At 44.4% G+C, this 18084-nt stretch overlaps 1 protein-coding gene across 1 annotated transcript in view; it reads right to left on the bottom strand.

The window, feature by feature from the left end:
- The window catches only part of LOC126474837 (arylsulfatase B-like), a 111882-nt gene that overhangs the window by 93273 nt on the left and 525 nt on the right, over positions 1 to 18084 (bottom strand). The window lies entirely within an intron of this gene.

Here is an 18084-nt window from a genome sequence, read left to right as displayed (position 1 = left end):
ACATTTGGCGACGAGTATCCGCTGAAACCCGTGCTGGATGGTGACAGTAGTTCCGTTTCTGTTTTTTGCTGGCGCTTTAATTCTCTCTTGTATTTGCTTTGCACAGCCGCTCGTTGCTTCAACAGATTCTTGTCGATTTTGCTAATCAGTGGTTCCAGGTGGGCGTTGCAGAAATTTTCTTTACTTTTGTCCTTGTTTAAATTGATTGTCTTGTCTATTGGTTGCATTTGTGTTTTCCTTAAATGCCCACTCCTCCTGTCGCTCCCCGTGCTCAGGCGCCGCAACCGCAAGCGTTAGATGCCACACAGCTAATGCAGGTGTTCCAGTTCCAGACGCAGCAGATATCTGGACTACTTAACATGGTGCAGCAGCTACCCACCAACACTTTGCACTCGACGGAAGAAGCACCTCCTATCACAGCTGCTATACCACCCTTTCGATAGTTTCGTGACCAAGAAGAGGAATGGCTCGAGTGGCTGTCCCAGTTCGACGCCCATAACCGTGCTCACGATGTACCAGGTACTGTTACCCCCAGTAGTGTTCAAATTAAGTCAGAAACTCCTTCCTAACGCCATTCTCACCTATGACAGCGTGGTCGCATCGCTAACAAACTATTATGACCAACAAGTGAATGTGATAACTGCTAGGTATTAACTCATTAATTGCAAAAAACGGTCAGAACAAGTGGGTAACATGTTTGCAGGGTATGACAAAAAAAATGCAAATTTAAATGTGATTTTCGTGCTTTATATTCAGATCTTATGTTGTAATGCGATCGTGTACAGTGTGCCTGATGTCAAACTCAGAAAACAGATTTTGAAACAGTACGATCCATCATCTGAAGAGGTAGTGCAAATACTAGATCAACACGATTCAGGTGCCCTGTTGGCTCATACACTGGAGCAGCCAGCTATTTGTCAGGTTGAGTCCCTTGCTTGCGATCGACCATTCCGCACCTGCGGCTTGCGCTAACTATGCCAAGTAAACAACGTTCCATGCCCCATAAGCAGTTCGCTATGCCAGCGGCTACACAGGCAAACAGAATTAAATCTTGCCCTATGTATTATTCACGGCAAAAAAGCAAAGACAGCCCCTCCTGACAAGCTCATTGTTATGCTTGTGGTAGAAAAGGATAAGTACAATCCGTGTGTTTGCAATAGAACAAACATCAGAATTCGGCCCACTCTCAAAACTCTTGTCACAAGCACACTGGACTCGCATTCGGGAGGACGATGGTTGAATCCCGCGTCCGGCCATCCTGATTTAGGTTTTCCGTGATTTTCCTATATCGCTCCAGGTATTTGCCTGGATGGTTCCTTTGAAAGGGCACGGCCGCCTTCCTTCCCCGTCCTTCCCTAATCCGATGAGACCGATGACCTTGTTGTCTGGTCTCCTTCCCCAAACAACCCTAACTCTCGTTAGGGCCCATGTCATTAATGCTGTATGACTGAGCGGCTGGTCCTGGCGGAGGTTCGAGTCCTCCCTCGGGTATGGGTGTGTGTGTTGTCCTTAGGATACTTTAGGTTAAGTAGTGTGTAAGCTTAGGGACTGATGACCTTAGCAGTTAAGTCCCATAAGATTTGGCACACATTTGAACATCTTTTTTGAATAATGCGGTATATTCAAAGTCTGCAACTATCAAGTGTGCAGTTATGTCAGTGATACATCAGTCAAACAATCTTCTTGTTCATTTAATTCTTCGTGCGAGAAGTGTGAAATTTCAGTTGGACACGGGCGCCTCTTTCAAATTGCTCAGTCGTCAAACGTATGAACTGTTGGGCTCCCGACGCCTGCCCAATACTAGCACCCAACTGACGGCTTATAACAGACAAGACATTCCCGTTCTTGAAAATGTACTTTGCCTGTTATGTATCGCTCGCCTACAAGACCCTGACTTTTACAGTCCTACAATCACGAGTGTGTGGGAACATAAATGGTCTTCATTCTTGTTTGGCTTTAACATTCAGGACAATGTGTTGTCAGTGCCTAAAATCAATGCAAGAAACAGTGTAGCTAGCTTGCTAAAAGAATTCCTGGAACTCTTTTCTGAACGTTTAGGAAAGCAAACAATTTTTTTTGCATATATCACGCTGAAAGACTACGCTCAGCCGAAATTTTGCCTGGCCAGAACTGTCTCCATTGCATTACGGGACAAAGTCGATGCTGAACTTAACGAATTGCAAGATAACGGAGTTATTGCGCCCATATCAGCTAGTCAATGGGGAAGTCCACTTGTTTTGTTCCCCAAACCTTCAGGTCGCATTTGGCTCGGTGTTGACTTTAAGTCCACAGCCAACCCACAAGCTGTGATTGATACTTATCCATTGCCACGTCCAGAGGATCTCGTCGACAGATTAGTCGCTAGGCGATACTTTTCAAAAACAAATTTGCGCGATACATATCTTCAGGTACCTCTCGATTAGGAATCTCAAAAGGTGTGTGTAATAATAAGTAGTCTTTTGGGTTTGTTCAAATATTTGCGGCCGCGAGTGTAGCCGCGCGATCTGAGGCGTCTTGTTACGGCCCTCACGGCTCCCCCCGTCGGAGGTTTGATTCCTCCCTCGGGCATGGGTGTGTGTGTCGTCCTTAGCGTAAGTTAGTTTAAGTTAGATTAAGTAGTGTGTAAGCTTAGGGACCGATGCCTAAATAGTTTGGCCCCAAAAGACCTTACCACATTTTCCAGTTTCAAATATTTGGTTTTTAGCACTGCTTCCGCACTCGCCAGTTTCGAACGGTATTTGGAACAGTTGACTGCACAAGTGCCAAACTGTTCAAACTATTTAGACGATATTGTCGTAGCAGATCGTACACCTGATCGTATTCCAACTTTGCCGAGCGGTTCTAGGCGCTGCTGCTACGGTCGAAGGTTCGAATCCTGCCTCGGCCACGGATGTGTGTGATGTCCTTAGGTTAGTTAGGTTTAAGTAGTTCTAAGTTCTAGGGGACTGATGTCCCATAGTGCTTAGAGCCATTTGAACCATATTGCCAATTTACGTGCTTTGTTTCGTGTGCTACCTGATGGAGGACTACAGTGCAGACTGGACAAGTGTGACTTTTTAAACCTGAGTTGCAGCATCTTGGTCAGTCATAAACAGTCAAAGTGTACATCCTCTTCAGTCACTTTTGTTACCCATACTAAATTTTCCAGTTCCTCGCAACATCACAGAATTGCAGTCAGTCTTAGGGAAAATGAACTATTATATCCAGTTCATACCGAAAGCTGCACAAATAGCGGTTCCATTACATCGCTTCCGTCGCAAGAACGTCCCCTTTGTTTGGACAGATGAGTGACAAGTAGCATTTCAGAAACGTAAAGATGCATTGACTAGTCACCGGTGCTTAGTTAACTTTGAACCTGTCAAACCAGTAGTATTGCAAGTTGACGCTCCCGTTACGTAAGCCAGTAGGTGTAGCCGAGCGGTTCTAGGCGCTTAATTCCGGGAACCACGCGACTGCTACGGTCGCAGGTTCAAATTCTGCCTCGGGCATGGATGTGTGTGATGTCCTCAGGTTAGCTAGGTTTAAGTAGTTCTAAGTTCTAGAGGACTGATGATCTCAAATGTTAATCCCCATAGTGCTCAGAGCCATTTGAACCTTACGGAACCGGTGCAGTGCTTCCACACAGAATTGGTGATAAGGACAGACCTACTGCTTTCACAGCAAAAGTGTTGTCCAAAGCTCAGTGTAATTATTCACAAAAGGAAACAGAGGAAATTTCCTGGCAGATTAAAACTGTGTGCCGGACCGAGAGTCGAATTCGGGACCTTTGCCTTTCGCGGGCTAGTGCTCAACTAACTGAGCGACCCACGCACGACGCACCCCCCGTCCTCACAGCTTTAATTCCGCCAGTACCTCGTCTCCTACCTTCCAAACTTCACAGAAGCTCTCCTTCTTTCTAGAAAAAGTGGCTTTGGCTATTGTGTGGTGTGTCACCTAATTCCACCACTGTATGGCAAAAAATTCTACTTACCAACGGATCACAAGCCTATACAGTCCTTGTTTCATCCGTCGAAGCCGGCTCCTGTACGAACTCCCCAAAAATTTCAACGATGGGCTTTGTTTTTGTCTCAGTACCAGTACGAGAGCCGGTCGGTGTGGCCGACCGGTTCTAGGCGCTTCAGTCTGGAACCGCGGGACCGCAACGGTCGGAGGTTCCAATGCTGTCTCGGGCATGAATGTGTGTCACGTCCTTATGTTAGTTAGGTTTAAGTAGTTCTAAGTTCTAGGGGACTGATGACCTCAGATGTTAAGTGCCATAGTGCTCAGAGTCATTTTTTGAACCATTATGAGATTGTGTACGGTCCGATAGCTCCACATGGTTATTGCGGACGCGCTTCCACATCTTTCGATTTGCCCTGATACAGATTATGACCCTTCTGCAGCATAGTGTTGTCACATCGATGCTCAGGATTCTGCATTGCTTCAGTCTTTTCCGCTGAACTATAAGAAAATTACACAGGCCACGGAAACTGATTCATATTTAAACATTTTGCTAAAGTACGTTCACACATCTTGGCCTCACTCACTGCACAGCATATAGAACTCTACAGTGCGCCGATACTTCGCACGCCGGCAAGCCTAGCTGTCCAGAAAGGTGTGATTCCTGTTCAAAATGACAGTGGACTGTCACGTGTGTTGATCCATAAAGCTTGGCAAAAAGAAGTATTGTAGTTACTTCACCAAGGACACTTTGGGATGGTTCGTACGAAACAGTTAGTGGATCGCCACTGTACTTGGCAGAGTATGTTCACCCAAATAGAACAGATGACAACACAGTGTCACGCATGTGGGGAAAATCAGTCCGCCCCGCCACGAAAATTATCTGATTGGGTTAGGCTTTGCTGGACCTATTTGGACCACTCGTTGGTTGATTGTGGTTGACTCTATAGCAAGTCTCCTTTTGCAATGCCAATGACCTTGGCAGCGCCACGTAGCGCAATTCCGGTGTTGTCATCGATTCTTTGCCTAGAAGGTTTACCTGAAGTAATAGTGTCAGACAACGAACCTCAGTTCACGTCAGATGAATTTGAAACATTCTCTGAGCGCAATGGCATTCAGCATTCAACTAGTGCACCGTTCCATCCACTGTCAAACGCCGAAGGGAAACGTTTTGTCAGAACCTTCAACCACAGGTTGTCAAACTTCGCTTTGTTCCCACCAGGGATCAAGTATTTGCAACTGTCTCTCGCCTCAAATCGTTCGCACCCACGAGATGGACCATCGCGAATTACTTCACGGCCGCCCCCTTTGGACATCGCTCCACCTGATCCAACCTCCTCAGCATCCGGCGCCCAAGGAAGGCCGCAAGTATCGCTTCGCGCCGCATGATATTGTCTTTCACAGATTTTTTAGCGGCAGCAGGCGGAGGGCTCGAGGCGAGATCTTCCATCAATTTGGCGCTTTCATGAATCTTCTTTCAGGTCCAGATGGTTTGCAGCGCCGCCATCAAGATCAACTTCGCCTCTGTCATGTGCACGAAGATCTTTCAGTGTATCTTTCCTCAGATTCACGGATCCAGTGGACAGCCCGACCGCAGCAGCCGTAAGCGGTTGTCATCATCACACCGCGGGACACCGATGGAGCTGGACCCTCCCACACCGCAGCAGTCGCCGCATTCTTCATGTGTTTCATGGCAATGGGAGTTTGACACACACCCTTCTGGTCGTTTTCCAGGAAACGTTTCCGCCAGAGCGCAGACCAAATGGCGGGGTACGCCCGGAAGCTTCACGCCCCTGCAGCGACGGCTTCCGGCCCGGCTATGCGCTCAACCCACACTCCTGCCTCCCCCCACTGTGGTCGCATTCCCTACACGTTGACGGGAGGGGGGGGGGGCGAGGGGAGGAATGTTCTAGCGTAACCAAAAGCGCATGAACGAAGATGAAGAAGGCAAGAGAAGAGAAGGTGGTGGAACTACGTCGGCCAATGGTGCGCTGATTAGGACTGCACCGCGACTTTCCGAGAACGCAGCGTCCCTTTGGTACCCTGTACGCGATGAGTGGGTAGGGCCCCACAGTCAGATACTGTGAATAAACAAAATTTCCGCTACTGGTCAGCTGAAAATCCTGAATTTCATGATGGTTAATGCAAATCGCTACTGTCATTTGATGGAGATCTTACTCCGACCTGCCTTAAACCAGTTTGTTGGGTCATGAAGAGCGGTAATTCTAGGTCCAACTATACAGGGCCACAGCTCACACTTCTTGGCATTCTCTATAAATTTTGAGGGAGTTGTTTCCTTGACCCCTTCTCGAGAAGACGCGGCCTGGTCGTCAAAGTCACCAATCTCCATGTAATTTTTCTCTTTGCAGACACTTGGAGGCTCTAGTGAACGTCTTTTTACCGGACTCGGTACAATCTTGTTTAATCCTACTTTTCAGTTGTTACAATATTTTTGCACTTATTTTTCGCCAAGTTCTAAACCATAAATTATCAGACAGTGGAAAATCCAGGATGGAACGTAACAATATTGTGGAAAAGATAGTTGCTACTCACCATATAGCGAAGATGCTGAGTCGCACATAGGCGCAACAAGAAGAGTGTCGCAAAATGAGCTTTCGCCCAACAAGGCCTTCTCCGCTATACGTGGAGTAGCAAGTATCCTTTTCACAAACCATCGTTTATTATTTTTATAGAATTTTAAGGTTACATTTCCTCCTTAACCGGATTGCTTTTTCTTTTATGAGTCACGTAACTGTTAAAACTTTAGATAATCATACGGACGACGAGATTTCTCTTCTCCTTCCATCCATAGCTGAATAACAATGAGAAAAAGAGGTGAAGGATACAGCAAAAAGACAAGCTGTAGAGGACAGCAGTCAGACGGGGTTTACAAAACATTATGAATGAAGAACGCGGTTTCGAAAGAATTTTCACTGAGGACATTGTTGACTACAGTGTCGACTGCAAGAATTTGCGAACTGTAATGTTAATAAAAGGTGAATCTGTACGGAAGAATCAATTCACGGTGACCACTTGTCCAGCCTGTGGTAACACAGATACTGCTAAGATATGCAGTAATTTTCAGTGTGTACAGCTAAGAATTCATTTTAGACTTCCGCTTCCAGCAAGCCCTGACATAGAAGTTTAACGTATTTTTTATTCCATTGTTAAATGATAGCATTCACTTTTTATGCGCCACCGTATGTTTCTGAAATTGTAAAAATCACACCGGAAAATTAAAGTTTTTCGAAATGTGGAAACATGTTGCGAAGTAGAATATGATTATGTACCTAGGAACAAGTATTAGATACAAATTTAAATGAGTTTTCATACGACAAAATTTTGTCAGTACTGTATTTAATAGTCTATCTGCCACATTATTACTCCACGACGCACAGATAATAAGTGAAATCAAATTAAACACAAGTATTACCAAAACTAATAAATTAAATAAATTTTGAAGTAGAAACCGTTGGCAAGTAATAAAAATTGCTATTTTGTGGATAGATGAGATTGTTAACACACAGCAGTAAGTCAACTCATTTGCAAGTATCACATGTTGCTTGGTAAGAAAGCTTATCCCGAAAACGAAGTATGGATTAGCTGTCCACATGTTACATAAATAGTTAAAAAATTGTGTTGCACTTTATTCACTATAAAATTTAATGCCTGTAGAATTAACAATATATTCCAAACGGGTTTAATGTACTCGTACTATACAGCACTTAAATGTGTAAAAACTCTTAAAGTCTGTCTACAGACTGGAGATTCCACAGACACCGACCGACCCCAGTGTCATCTTCCGCCACTGCCGTCACTGGATGTGACATATAGGAGTGTGGGTTCAGCACACCCTCTCCGGGCCTCTGTCAGTTTTCGTGAGGTGGAGCCGCTAGTAATCGGTCAAGTAGCTCTTCAATTGGAGCCACGAGGCTGAGTACACCCTTTTAGAGTCCCTCCCATTAAGCAAAAATTCTTGGCGTTACCGGAAAGTGATCCTGGGTGCGCTGTGAGGTTGCACTGACCACTGATGTGGTGATAGAAATGCGTAAAAGGCGAAATATTTAGTAATACTGCACAAAACCACAACAAGGAAAAAAAACATATAAAATGACGGAAACTTCTAATCAATGCGACTCTAAAATCAGTTACTTGACTGATGTAACCTACCAACGACGGATACCCCTTGGTAAACTATCCTATAGGTACAACATTTTTCTGGGTCTCAGGTGATTGTGTGATGATGTTACAAACATTAAGGGATGGCAGAGATGATAAATGTTCAATCTGAAGTAAAAAAATTGTTCAAATGGCTCTGAGCACTATGGGACGTAACATCTGTGGTCATCAGTCCCCTAGAACTTAGAACTACTTAAACCTAACTAACCTAAGGACATTTCACACACATCCATGCCCGAGGCAGGATTCGAACCTGCGACCGTAGCATTCGCGCGGTTCCGGACTGAGCGCCTAGAAATCTGAAGTAAGAGACCGTGGTCTGAAAACTACCGAGTCGAAAGTTAAAGGCGAAAATCGGTCTGATAGCTCTGATTGTTTACCTCCATTTCTGCAAGCTTCTAGCTTTCTGTATTTTAGTGGGAGTACTACAGGCCAAAACAAGGAAAAAATTCATAGTAACTATGGAGTCTGAAATGCATATCTTAAAACCTATGAGCACTTGTACATTGGAGAAGATGTGTTTCGCAACAGCAAAGACGAAAAAGATATGCTATAGCTGTTAAGATATGCATTACAGAGACCGTGTTGGCTAGTCAATATTTTCTTGTTTTGGTATATGTACTATAGAACTCATATTTACTGGACATTCCTTTCTTGTTTTGATCCCTACTACTTCCTACATACTTCTACTGTTGGTCCACACACTTTAGAACTCATGTTTAATGGAGATTCTTTTTCGCTCATAACTTTCGACTCTGTCGTTTCTAGACGAAAGTGTCACTTATCTCAAATTGATACATTTACCCCTGTCCACTATCCCTGAATATTTGTCACATAATCACGGACATCTGCAAATAGAGCAGCAGCTGGATTTGTGAGGGGTTGGGAGCCCTTACTCTGGCTTCTCAAAATGGCGCTTTGCTCTCTACATCTACGTCTACATCTACGTGATTACTCTGCTATTCACAATAAAGTGCATGGCAGAGAGTTCATGCTGTCTCTCTACCGTTCCACACACGAATGGCATGCGGGAAAAACGAGCACTTAAATTTCTCCGTGCGAGCCCTGATTTCTCTTATTTTATCGTCATGATAATTTCTCCCTATGTAGCTGGGTGCCAACAGAATGTTGTCGCAATCGGAGGACAAAACTGGTGATTGAAATTTCATGAGAAGATCCTGTCGCAACGAAAACGCCTTTGTTTTAATGATTGCCACTCCAATTCATGTATTATGTCTGTGACACTATCTCCTCTATTTTTCGATAATACAAAATGAATTGCCCTTCTTTGTATTTTTTCGATGTCATCCGTCGGACCCACCTAATGCGGATCCCACACCGCTCAGCAGTACTCCAGAATACGGCGGACAAGCTTAGTGTAAGCAGTCTCTTTGGTAGACCTGTTGCACCTTCCAAGTGTTCTGCCAATGAATCGCAGTCTTTGGTTTGCTCTACCCACAATATTATCTATATGATTGTTCCAATTTAGGTTATTTGTAATTGTAATCCCTCAGTATTTAGTTGAATTTACAACCTTCAGATTTGTGTGACTTCGCGCGTAATCGAAATTTAGCTCATTTCTTTTAGTACTCATGTGAATAACTTCGCACTTTTCTTTGTTCAGGGTCAATTGCCACTTTTCGCATCATACAGATACCTTATCTAAATCATTTTGCAAGTCGTTTTGATCTTCTGATGACTTTACAAGACGGTAAATGACAGCATCATCTTCAAACAATCTAATACGGCTACTCAGATTGTCTCCTATGTCGTTAATACAGATCAGGAACATAAGAGGAGCTATAACACTTCCTTGGGGGACGCCGGATATTACTTCTGTTTTACTCGATGACTTTCCGTCTATTACTACGAACTGTGACCCTTCTGACAGGAAATCACGAATCCAGTCGCACAACTGAGGCGATACTCCGTAGGCACGCAGTTTGATTAGAAGACGCTTGTGAGGAACGGTGTCGAAAGCCTTCTGGAAATCTAAAAATATGGAATCAATTTGACATCCCCTCCCGGCCGCGGTGGCCGAGCGGTTCTACGCGCTCCAGTGCGGAGTCGCGCTGCTGCTACGGTCGCAGGTTCGAATCCTGCCTCGGGCATGGATGTGTGTGATGTCCTTAGGTTAGTTAGGTGTAAGTAGTTCTAAGTTCTAGGGGACTGATGACCACAGCAGTTGAGTCCCATAGTGCTCAGAGCCATTTTTTTGACATCCCCTGTCGATATCCCTTTTTACTTCATTAGTATAGAGAGCTAGTTGTGTTTCGCAAGAACGATATTTTCTGGATCCGTGCTGACTATGTGTCAATAAATCGTTTTCTTCGAGGTACCTCATAATGTTCTTATGCAGTACATGTTCCAAATCCCTACTGCAAATCGACGTTAGTGATATAGGCCTGTAATTCAGCGGATTACTCTTACTTTTCTTTTTGGGTATTGGTGTGACTTGAGCAATTTTCCAGTCTTTACGTACGTATCTTTCTGCGAGCGAGTGGTTATACGACAATTGCTAAATATGGAGCTATTTTATCAGCATACTCTGAGAGGAACCTGACTGGACCGGAGGCCTTGCCTTTATTAATTTAATTAAGCTGCTTTTTTACACCGAGGATATCTACTTCTATGTTTCTCATCTTGGCAGTTGTTCTTGATTGGAATTTTCATCTGTGCATTGTATGTTCTATAGACTGGCGAGGGAGACGGGAGTTCATCGGAGGTGACGATCACAACAGGAAGGTAGTTGGACATTACGAAAACACATAATTATTAGTAAAGCTATGTACATGCGCTGGTCTTGTGAGGGCAGCCTGGTGTCCATCCACGGTGCCTGCATTGAGTCCATGCAGGACATGGCCGACGCGCAGTGGCCAGTTTTCGTCCAACGCTCAGGGCGAGTTCATTCGTTTGTTCAAAAGCGACGCCGACACTGTCTGCCACCTTTCGACCTGTCGGCGATGACAGAACCGGACACACACCCTATAGTCTTTCTCAAATGATTTTGCAGAAACTGTTCCGGAAAAAAGTATCAGTTTTGCTTTACCTGTACCATTATACGTCAGGTTTATTGTGATGTGTCCATCATTTCGTTAATGGTCAAAGTAATATGTGCGTGGAAGTATGACAATGCGAGAAATTCGAAAAAGTTTGCAATGAGAAGTAGGGGTCGCTACGATTTTGGGTTTGGTGCATATTGCATAATATGCTGCTGCATACGAAATTTAGCTAACACTCTGAAATTTTCTTTAGACGTAGGCAGGTGTCTCCATCTGTCACCTATCTGGAAAATATTGATTTAATGTAGCACACTCATTTGCGATGGCACAACACCAGCTATACAGCAAGAGTGAAATATCTACAACATTCCTCATATTTCATGAACTGTTTGAGATAACGAAATGAGAACTTGGCAAATGATAGCACGCAAAGACGAGAGAATGTTGTCATAAAGCTGTTATGCAAAATTTCATCATCTTCTATGTATTCAAGAAACTACAGACATTTTTTGACGAAAGAATGTAATTTTAAGGGCCATAGATAGCTGGTGGAACGAGAAATGCTATGGGCTTTTAAGCAACGTTAGTGAAGGCATTACATGTTTACTTCGTACTGAGGATGTGCTTTTTCATAAGACATTAAACTTATTTTTCCTCAGTTCCTCACTCAATAAACTTAATAAACCAGTTTCAGTATTCTCTCCCAGTTCTGTCTGTACAACACGATAGTGAGGTGAGACTGTGTAAACTCCACTGTAGTTAGGCCAAAGAAGGAAATTTTAACATGGCAACAAGAGGAATATGTAGGTGCGACACTCCTCTGGATGTTACAGTTGGTTAACAAGCCAGGAGAAAATAAAATGTTGCATTTTCGGTAGAATTCTTCTTAGATTTAACGAAAGTAGAGGTGGCAGATCTTTTTGTCTGGTCACCATTGCAGTGTGCGGGTGGAGGGACCCCGATTAATATTTACAAACATGTGAGTGTAAAGATTAGATTAGAACGGCACTTTCCCTCCAGTGCTTGGCATTTCTCCTACAGCACCTGTCCCACTACCACTCTCCCTCACGGTATTCTGCGCGTACTAGACCACTGTATTTGCAGAACCGGTTGTCACTTAGGGTCACTCATGCTGTAGGGAGGAAATGTGCTGACATGGTGCTGACTAGCTCCAGCTGATGCCTTCCACAGCCGGAGACGTTACCAGATTCCACGGGCAGCTCGAGGGCTCCGAATGTCTGACCAAAAGATGAGTGACTGGTGACTAGAAGCAGGAGGCTGTTTGACCTGACACACGGGCCCCATGCTCTCGAAAGTGCAACTCTTCGCTGACCACTGGCCTCTTCTCTGACTCTCCTGAGATTGGTCGCTGACAGGGTGATGATGACAACAGCTGTCCAGCAAATGCTGTGAGAGCCAGCAGTGTGACGGCCACCTAGTTATGGCCTCCGGTTCGAACGTACCTGGTGGCTCGATTGGCGCTTGTAAGTAATGCCCCTGTGACTGTTTGTTTGACAGTCGTGCTGCATTGATATGCAGCACCAATTACGTAACACATTCAAGCAACATGTTGGGCAGTGTCATTAACTGCATAAATCCACACCGCAACAATACACAGAGTGTTCCTGAAATACTTCTATAAACTTTTATTTTATTTTATTTACACGTCAAGTTCCGTAGGACCAAATTGAGGAGCAAATCTTCGAGGTCATGGAACGTGTCAGTATATGAAATTACAACATAAAAGTAATGACAGATAAAAATAAACGTTTATGATTCCGAAAAAAGTCACTCCATAAGTTTAAGTAAACGCAATCAACAATGTAATAGAAATAAGCTTAATTTTTCAATGAAGTTCTCGACAGAAGAAGTGACCCATGAGGAAACACTTTAGTTTCGATTTGAAAGCTCGTGGATTACTGGTAAGATTTTTTAATTCGAGTGGTAGGTTATTGAAAACAATAGGTTCGTGAACTTACACTACTTATTGCCCGGATCGCCCGTTTCTGAACCAAAATTATCCGCTTAGAATGGGAAGTGTTACTCCAAAATATAATACCATACGACATAAACGAATGAAATTAAGCAAAGTAGACTAATTTTCGCGTCGATTTATCACTCGCTTCTGATACCGTTTGAATAATAAAAAATGGCAGTATTTAGTCTGAACGTAGGCTTTCCACGACAACTTACTACCTATCTGAACACCTAGGAATTTGAACTGTTCAGTTTCACTAGTCATATGCCCCTTCTGTGAAATTAAAACGTCAGCTTTCTTACAGCAAAACAAGAAAAAACTTCAGATCAACATATGTACTAAAATACACTATAAGAGAAATGCTTTACAAATTGAGCAAGTCAGTAACACGTTAGTCCTCCTCTGGCCCTCATGCAAGCAGTCATTTAGGTTACACTGATTAATGGAGGTGTTGGACGTCCAACAGGTGAATTAGATCGTGAAAATCCCGAGCTGGTTGGAGGGCCCTGCACGTAACTCTCCAGACGTTGTCAATTGGGGAGAGATCCGGTGACTTTGCTGGCCAAGGCGTCGTCTGGAATGCACGAATACAAGTGGTTGAAACTTTCGTTTTGTGCCGGCGGGTAGTATCTTGCTGACACGATTATTTGCCATGAAGGGCAACAAGACAGAGCGTAGAATGTAGCCAACGTGCCACTGTGCCGTAGGGGTGCTGCGGATAACGACCAAAGGGATCCTCCTACGCAAGGAAATGACGACCCACACCTTCGTGCCTGGTTCTGAGGGTGTAAGGCGGGCGACAATCACGTCGATATCACATCACTGCCCGGGGAACTTCCAGACACACGTTTGCTGGTCATTGGGGTGTGGAATCCTATTGACTGGAATAGAATTGTCTTCAGTGATGAGTCCCACTTCGAACTGAGCCCCAATGACTATCGAATATGTGTCTGGAGACGGCTATAACAGCAGTGGAATAGTCTGACTGTCGGCAGCCACACAACCCAGCAACCAGGAGCGGTGGTCTGGGGTGCCATGTCTTCACAGCAGGACCCATTTGGTCATCATCATCGGCACTCCAGTAGCACAGCGCTGCATCGATGAAATTCTCCGTCCTATTTTGTTGCCCTTAATGGGAATCCATGCTTGGCTTATATTTCAGCAAGATAATGCCCATCCATACACGGTGAATGTTCCTACTGCTTATCTTAGTGCTTGACAGACCCTATCTTAGCGAGCAAGGTCGCCAGATGTCTTTCCAATTGAGGAGGATAGAAGCGTCATACGTAGATTTTAATGATTTAAACCGCCAGTTAGAATTTGGCCCTATACCCTTCAGGGGGACGTCCAACAAATCTATCAACGTCGAGACGAACAACTGCTTGCATAAGGAGCAGCAGAGGCGGTATTTGAGAGGCTCATCATTTTGTACCAATTATCCAGTTTTTCAGATACTGTAATCACTTATTTGTCTGTATATGAACACCACATCTACCAATTTTTGTCCTATTCTGATAATTCCTTCAAGCTGCGTCTTTTCTTTTGTCCTAGATTGCATTTTGTTTTCGAGTTATTAGCGAAGTTTCACGTTCAACAACCTTAGAAGTAAAACCAAGGACTTCACATATCTAGGTGTATGTTTGACTTATTGAATCCCAGATGGTTTTGTGTTTCAAAGAAATTTATACATATCCGTAATTCGTCTACCTTCAAAGTGTCAGATGGGTACATGTGTCCTGAAAGTGAGTTGAATGAAAGTTCTCCTTTCAAAAATGGCTGGATATTCATATCCTGACCAGGTAGTCGCGTTATTCATGCACTTCCGCGTCGATGATAATGGACACGAGGCTGCAGGAATACATCAGACGCCGTTTCCAGACAGACGATAGCCGAGTCATTAAATCTTTGGTACTGTGTATCAGTGCGTTGCCGAGAGTTGATCCGTAGAATCACAAGTTACTGACCGAAGAAGACCACGTGTTGCTCGTATGCCAGCCCAGAAGAGCGCATTCGAAAGGCTGTCGAAGAACAGCCAGGTATCAGCGAAAGACCAGTGGCATTGGAATGTGGTAAGGTACACCTCCAATTTGTGCATCGAGGATACCTCACGACGACTCATGTACCCACATCTTCTTAAACGTGCGCACGCGCCGACCACCCACAACAGGGTAAATTTTAGCAATGGTTTCTTGCGCGAACTGCCAATTCGTTATTTGTCTCTTCAGTTTTGTTGACAAACTAGGTAACCTTTCGACGAGATAAAATAATAATTTCCACAACCGACAAATATGGGTCGATCGCAATCCTAACGCCACCGTACAGGCTAGACATCAGCATCAGTGTAAGATTTCTGTGTGGGGTGGAATTGTAGCTGCCTGTCTGTTAGGGCCTAAGTTTTCTCACCTCATCTTAGAGGTGTTGCCTACAGGGGCTTTATTCAGAAAAACTAGAAGATGTGCTACTGCAAATAAGAAGAAACATGATGTTTATGCACGACGGGTCTGCAGCAAATTTCAGTCTTAGAGTGTGAGATGCACTGGCTGGTAACTACCATGACAGGCAGATACTTAGAAGCGGATCAAGATTCGTGGCCAGCGCGTTCCTCCACCCCCCCCCCCCTCCCTCTGCTCCCCCCCCCCCCCCCCCCGCCTCCTACCGCAGCCCTTTGGATTATTATCTCTGTGGGAAACTTAAATTTCAACCTGGTGTGAAGTATACCCCACACATGTTCCTGTGATGCCTATTAGTTACAGGTATCAACGAGCGACCGGTACCAGGAATGGGCGAGTATATACGGCAACAGGACAGCCAGTACTCTGCCAGAGAGGAATGGATTGAGCACCGCCGAGCTCGTGACGAAAACTGATGAAAGAAGTAAAATTAGGGCACGGGAGTGCTTACTGTGTGTGTACGCCAAAGTGAAATGATTTAATAACAAAGAGCCACCAGCGAGAACCTGAGGATGAATTTCTTTAGATGTTTACAGTATCGCCACTATTTTTAATTACATTCAAAATGGTGTTTTATGAAACAAATGCCGTCTTTGTGTCGATTAGAATAAAGCGCAAGATGCCACGAGGGCCAACGAAATTACTGTATTGAAATTTTCCTCTCTGAATCGTCGTTTGGCCTAGACTTCGGGAGAGATAACATTTCGTATCACTAGTGCTAATTTTGTTTCAGTAACAATTAACAGTATCTGATCTATAAGCATATTTGTGCACAGTAATATGGGGTGTGTGCATCATTCATCCTTATGGCTTCTGCTCTGCGGAGCACACTTCAAATGATGTCTCCAAATCTCTGTGGAGAAATGGCACCCCATTCTTTCTCAAGAGTTCGAACCAGAGATGGTACTGACTTTGGCGCTGGGGTCCACAGAGAAGTCCAGGTTCTAACTCATTCCTAAGGTGTTGCATTTTGTTCAAATCGGCACTCGGGGCAGACCAGTCGATTTCAGTGTCCTCAAACCCTTGTCTCACAGATGCTGCTCTATCAGAGTGAGCACTCTCATGATTTTGCAAACAATCATCAGCACTGAAATGTTCCTCTACTGTAAGCAATACACAATGGTGTAACATGTGTCCATAACTATTCGCATTAACGTCGTCTTAAACGTAGTAAGGGGACCACACCTTAACCACGGAAAATAACGACATAGCGCAGCACCACCTCCTCCGTTCTCCACCACGTGGTGGCTGACAGCATTCTCCAGCCATTTGTCAAATCCAAACTCTCCATCGAACCGCTACACGGTGCAGCGTGATTCATAACTCCATATCTCTCGTTTCCAGTCATTCACTGTCCGGTGCTGTCGATCTTTACGCCATTGCAAGAGTCACACAGCACTGACTGCGGAATTGTGTGGCTTATGAGGAGCTGCTTGACCACTGGACTCCACACTTTTTAGCTCCCTAAGCACAGTGTGGGAGCTGGACTGTTGGCAGCACTTCGATACTCACGAATGAGTCATTCAGCTAATTTCACGTGATTTTTTTCAATCGTCCTCCGCAATGCAGTAAGGTCCCTATCCGTCAGTACACTTGACCTACCTCGTCTTGGTTTAGCTGTGGTTGTTCCATCGCGTTTCGCCTTCATAGTTACATCATAAGCAGTCGAAATTGGTATATTTAAGAGAGCTGCTATGTTCCTGATGGATTTCTTCCAATGGGGAGTCCACAATCGAAGTCAGCGAGCTCTACTGCCAGACCCACACTGATCTCACTGCGTCCTGAGCGACAACACAACACTCTCCACTTCCTTTTACTTTGGCAGGTCGGCCTCTCGTAACACCTCATTGTGAGTTCCTCTTTACATAGGAGTATCCAGACACCTCAGATCAGACAGTACATTTAGAGCACGGTGAACGGTTTGATCTGTTTAATGTCACATCATGTGTGACACATACGGTTTGTTTCATACAGATAGAACAGGCTATTAACACCACATACAGTCACGAGGAGGAGACGTTTGTACGGTGTTGAAATCTAGAGACGCAGTACAGTTGGCTTGCTCCAGCAAACGATATCGACATTGCGTCCCTTCATCACTTTAATACGACTGCACGAGAGATCACACATTAATGTGTGGCCACTAATGATCGATTCTTGTACCAGGGACAATGACAAGAAAATCAGATGTTATGTACGTCGTAACAACCAGACATATGCCAATTCAGGATTCAGTTTAAGTAAGTGATTCATTCACAAAGCATGTACCTGTTTTATGTCACCACCAGAATGACTCTACAGTGGCGTGAGTGCAGTCTACACTTAAAGCAGTGGACCAGATTCTTGAGTGACTATGGAGGTTTCCATTGAGATCTCAACTTCTTTCTTCTGTTCCATAATTAACAACCATTAATGTAATTGCTTTCCAAATGGGATTTCAACCAAGCCTATAAATTCTTTGATAGACGGTGTCTGTCAGTACTGCATTTCTTCATTGCCTTTTACACTGCAGTAGAGGACATGAATTTGAGTGACC

Source organism: Schistocerca serialis, chromosome 4 (genome assembly GCF_023864345.2).
Source record: "Schistocerca serialis cubense isolate TAMUIC-IGC-003099 chromosome 4, iqSchSeri2.2, whole genome shotgun sequence".
Taxonomy (NCBI): Eukaryota; Metazoa; Arthropoda; class Insecta; order Orthoptera; family Acrididae; genus Schistocerca; species Schistocerca serialis.
Note: the sequence above shows the minus strand (reverse complement) of the source record. Positions and strands in the feature narration are given on the sequence as shown.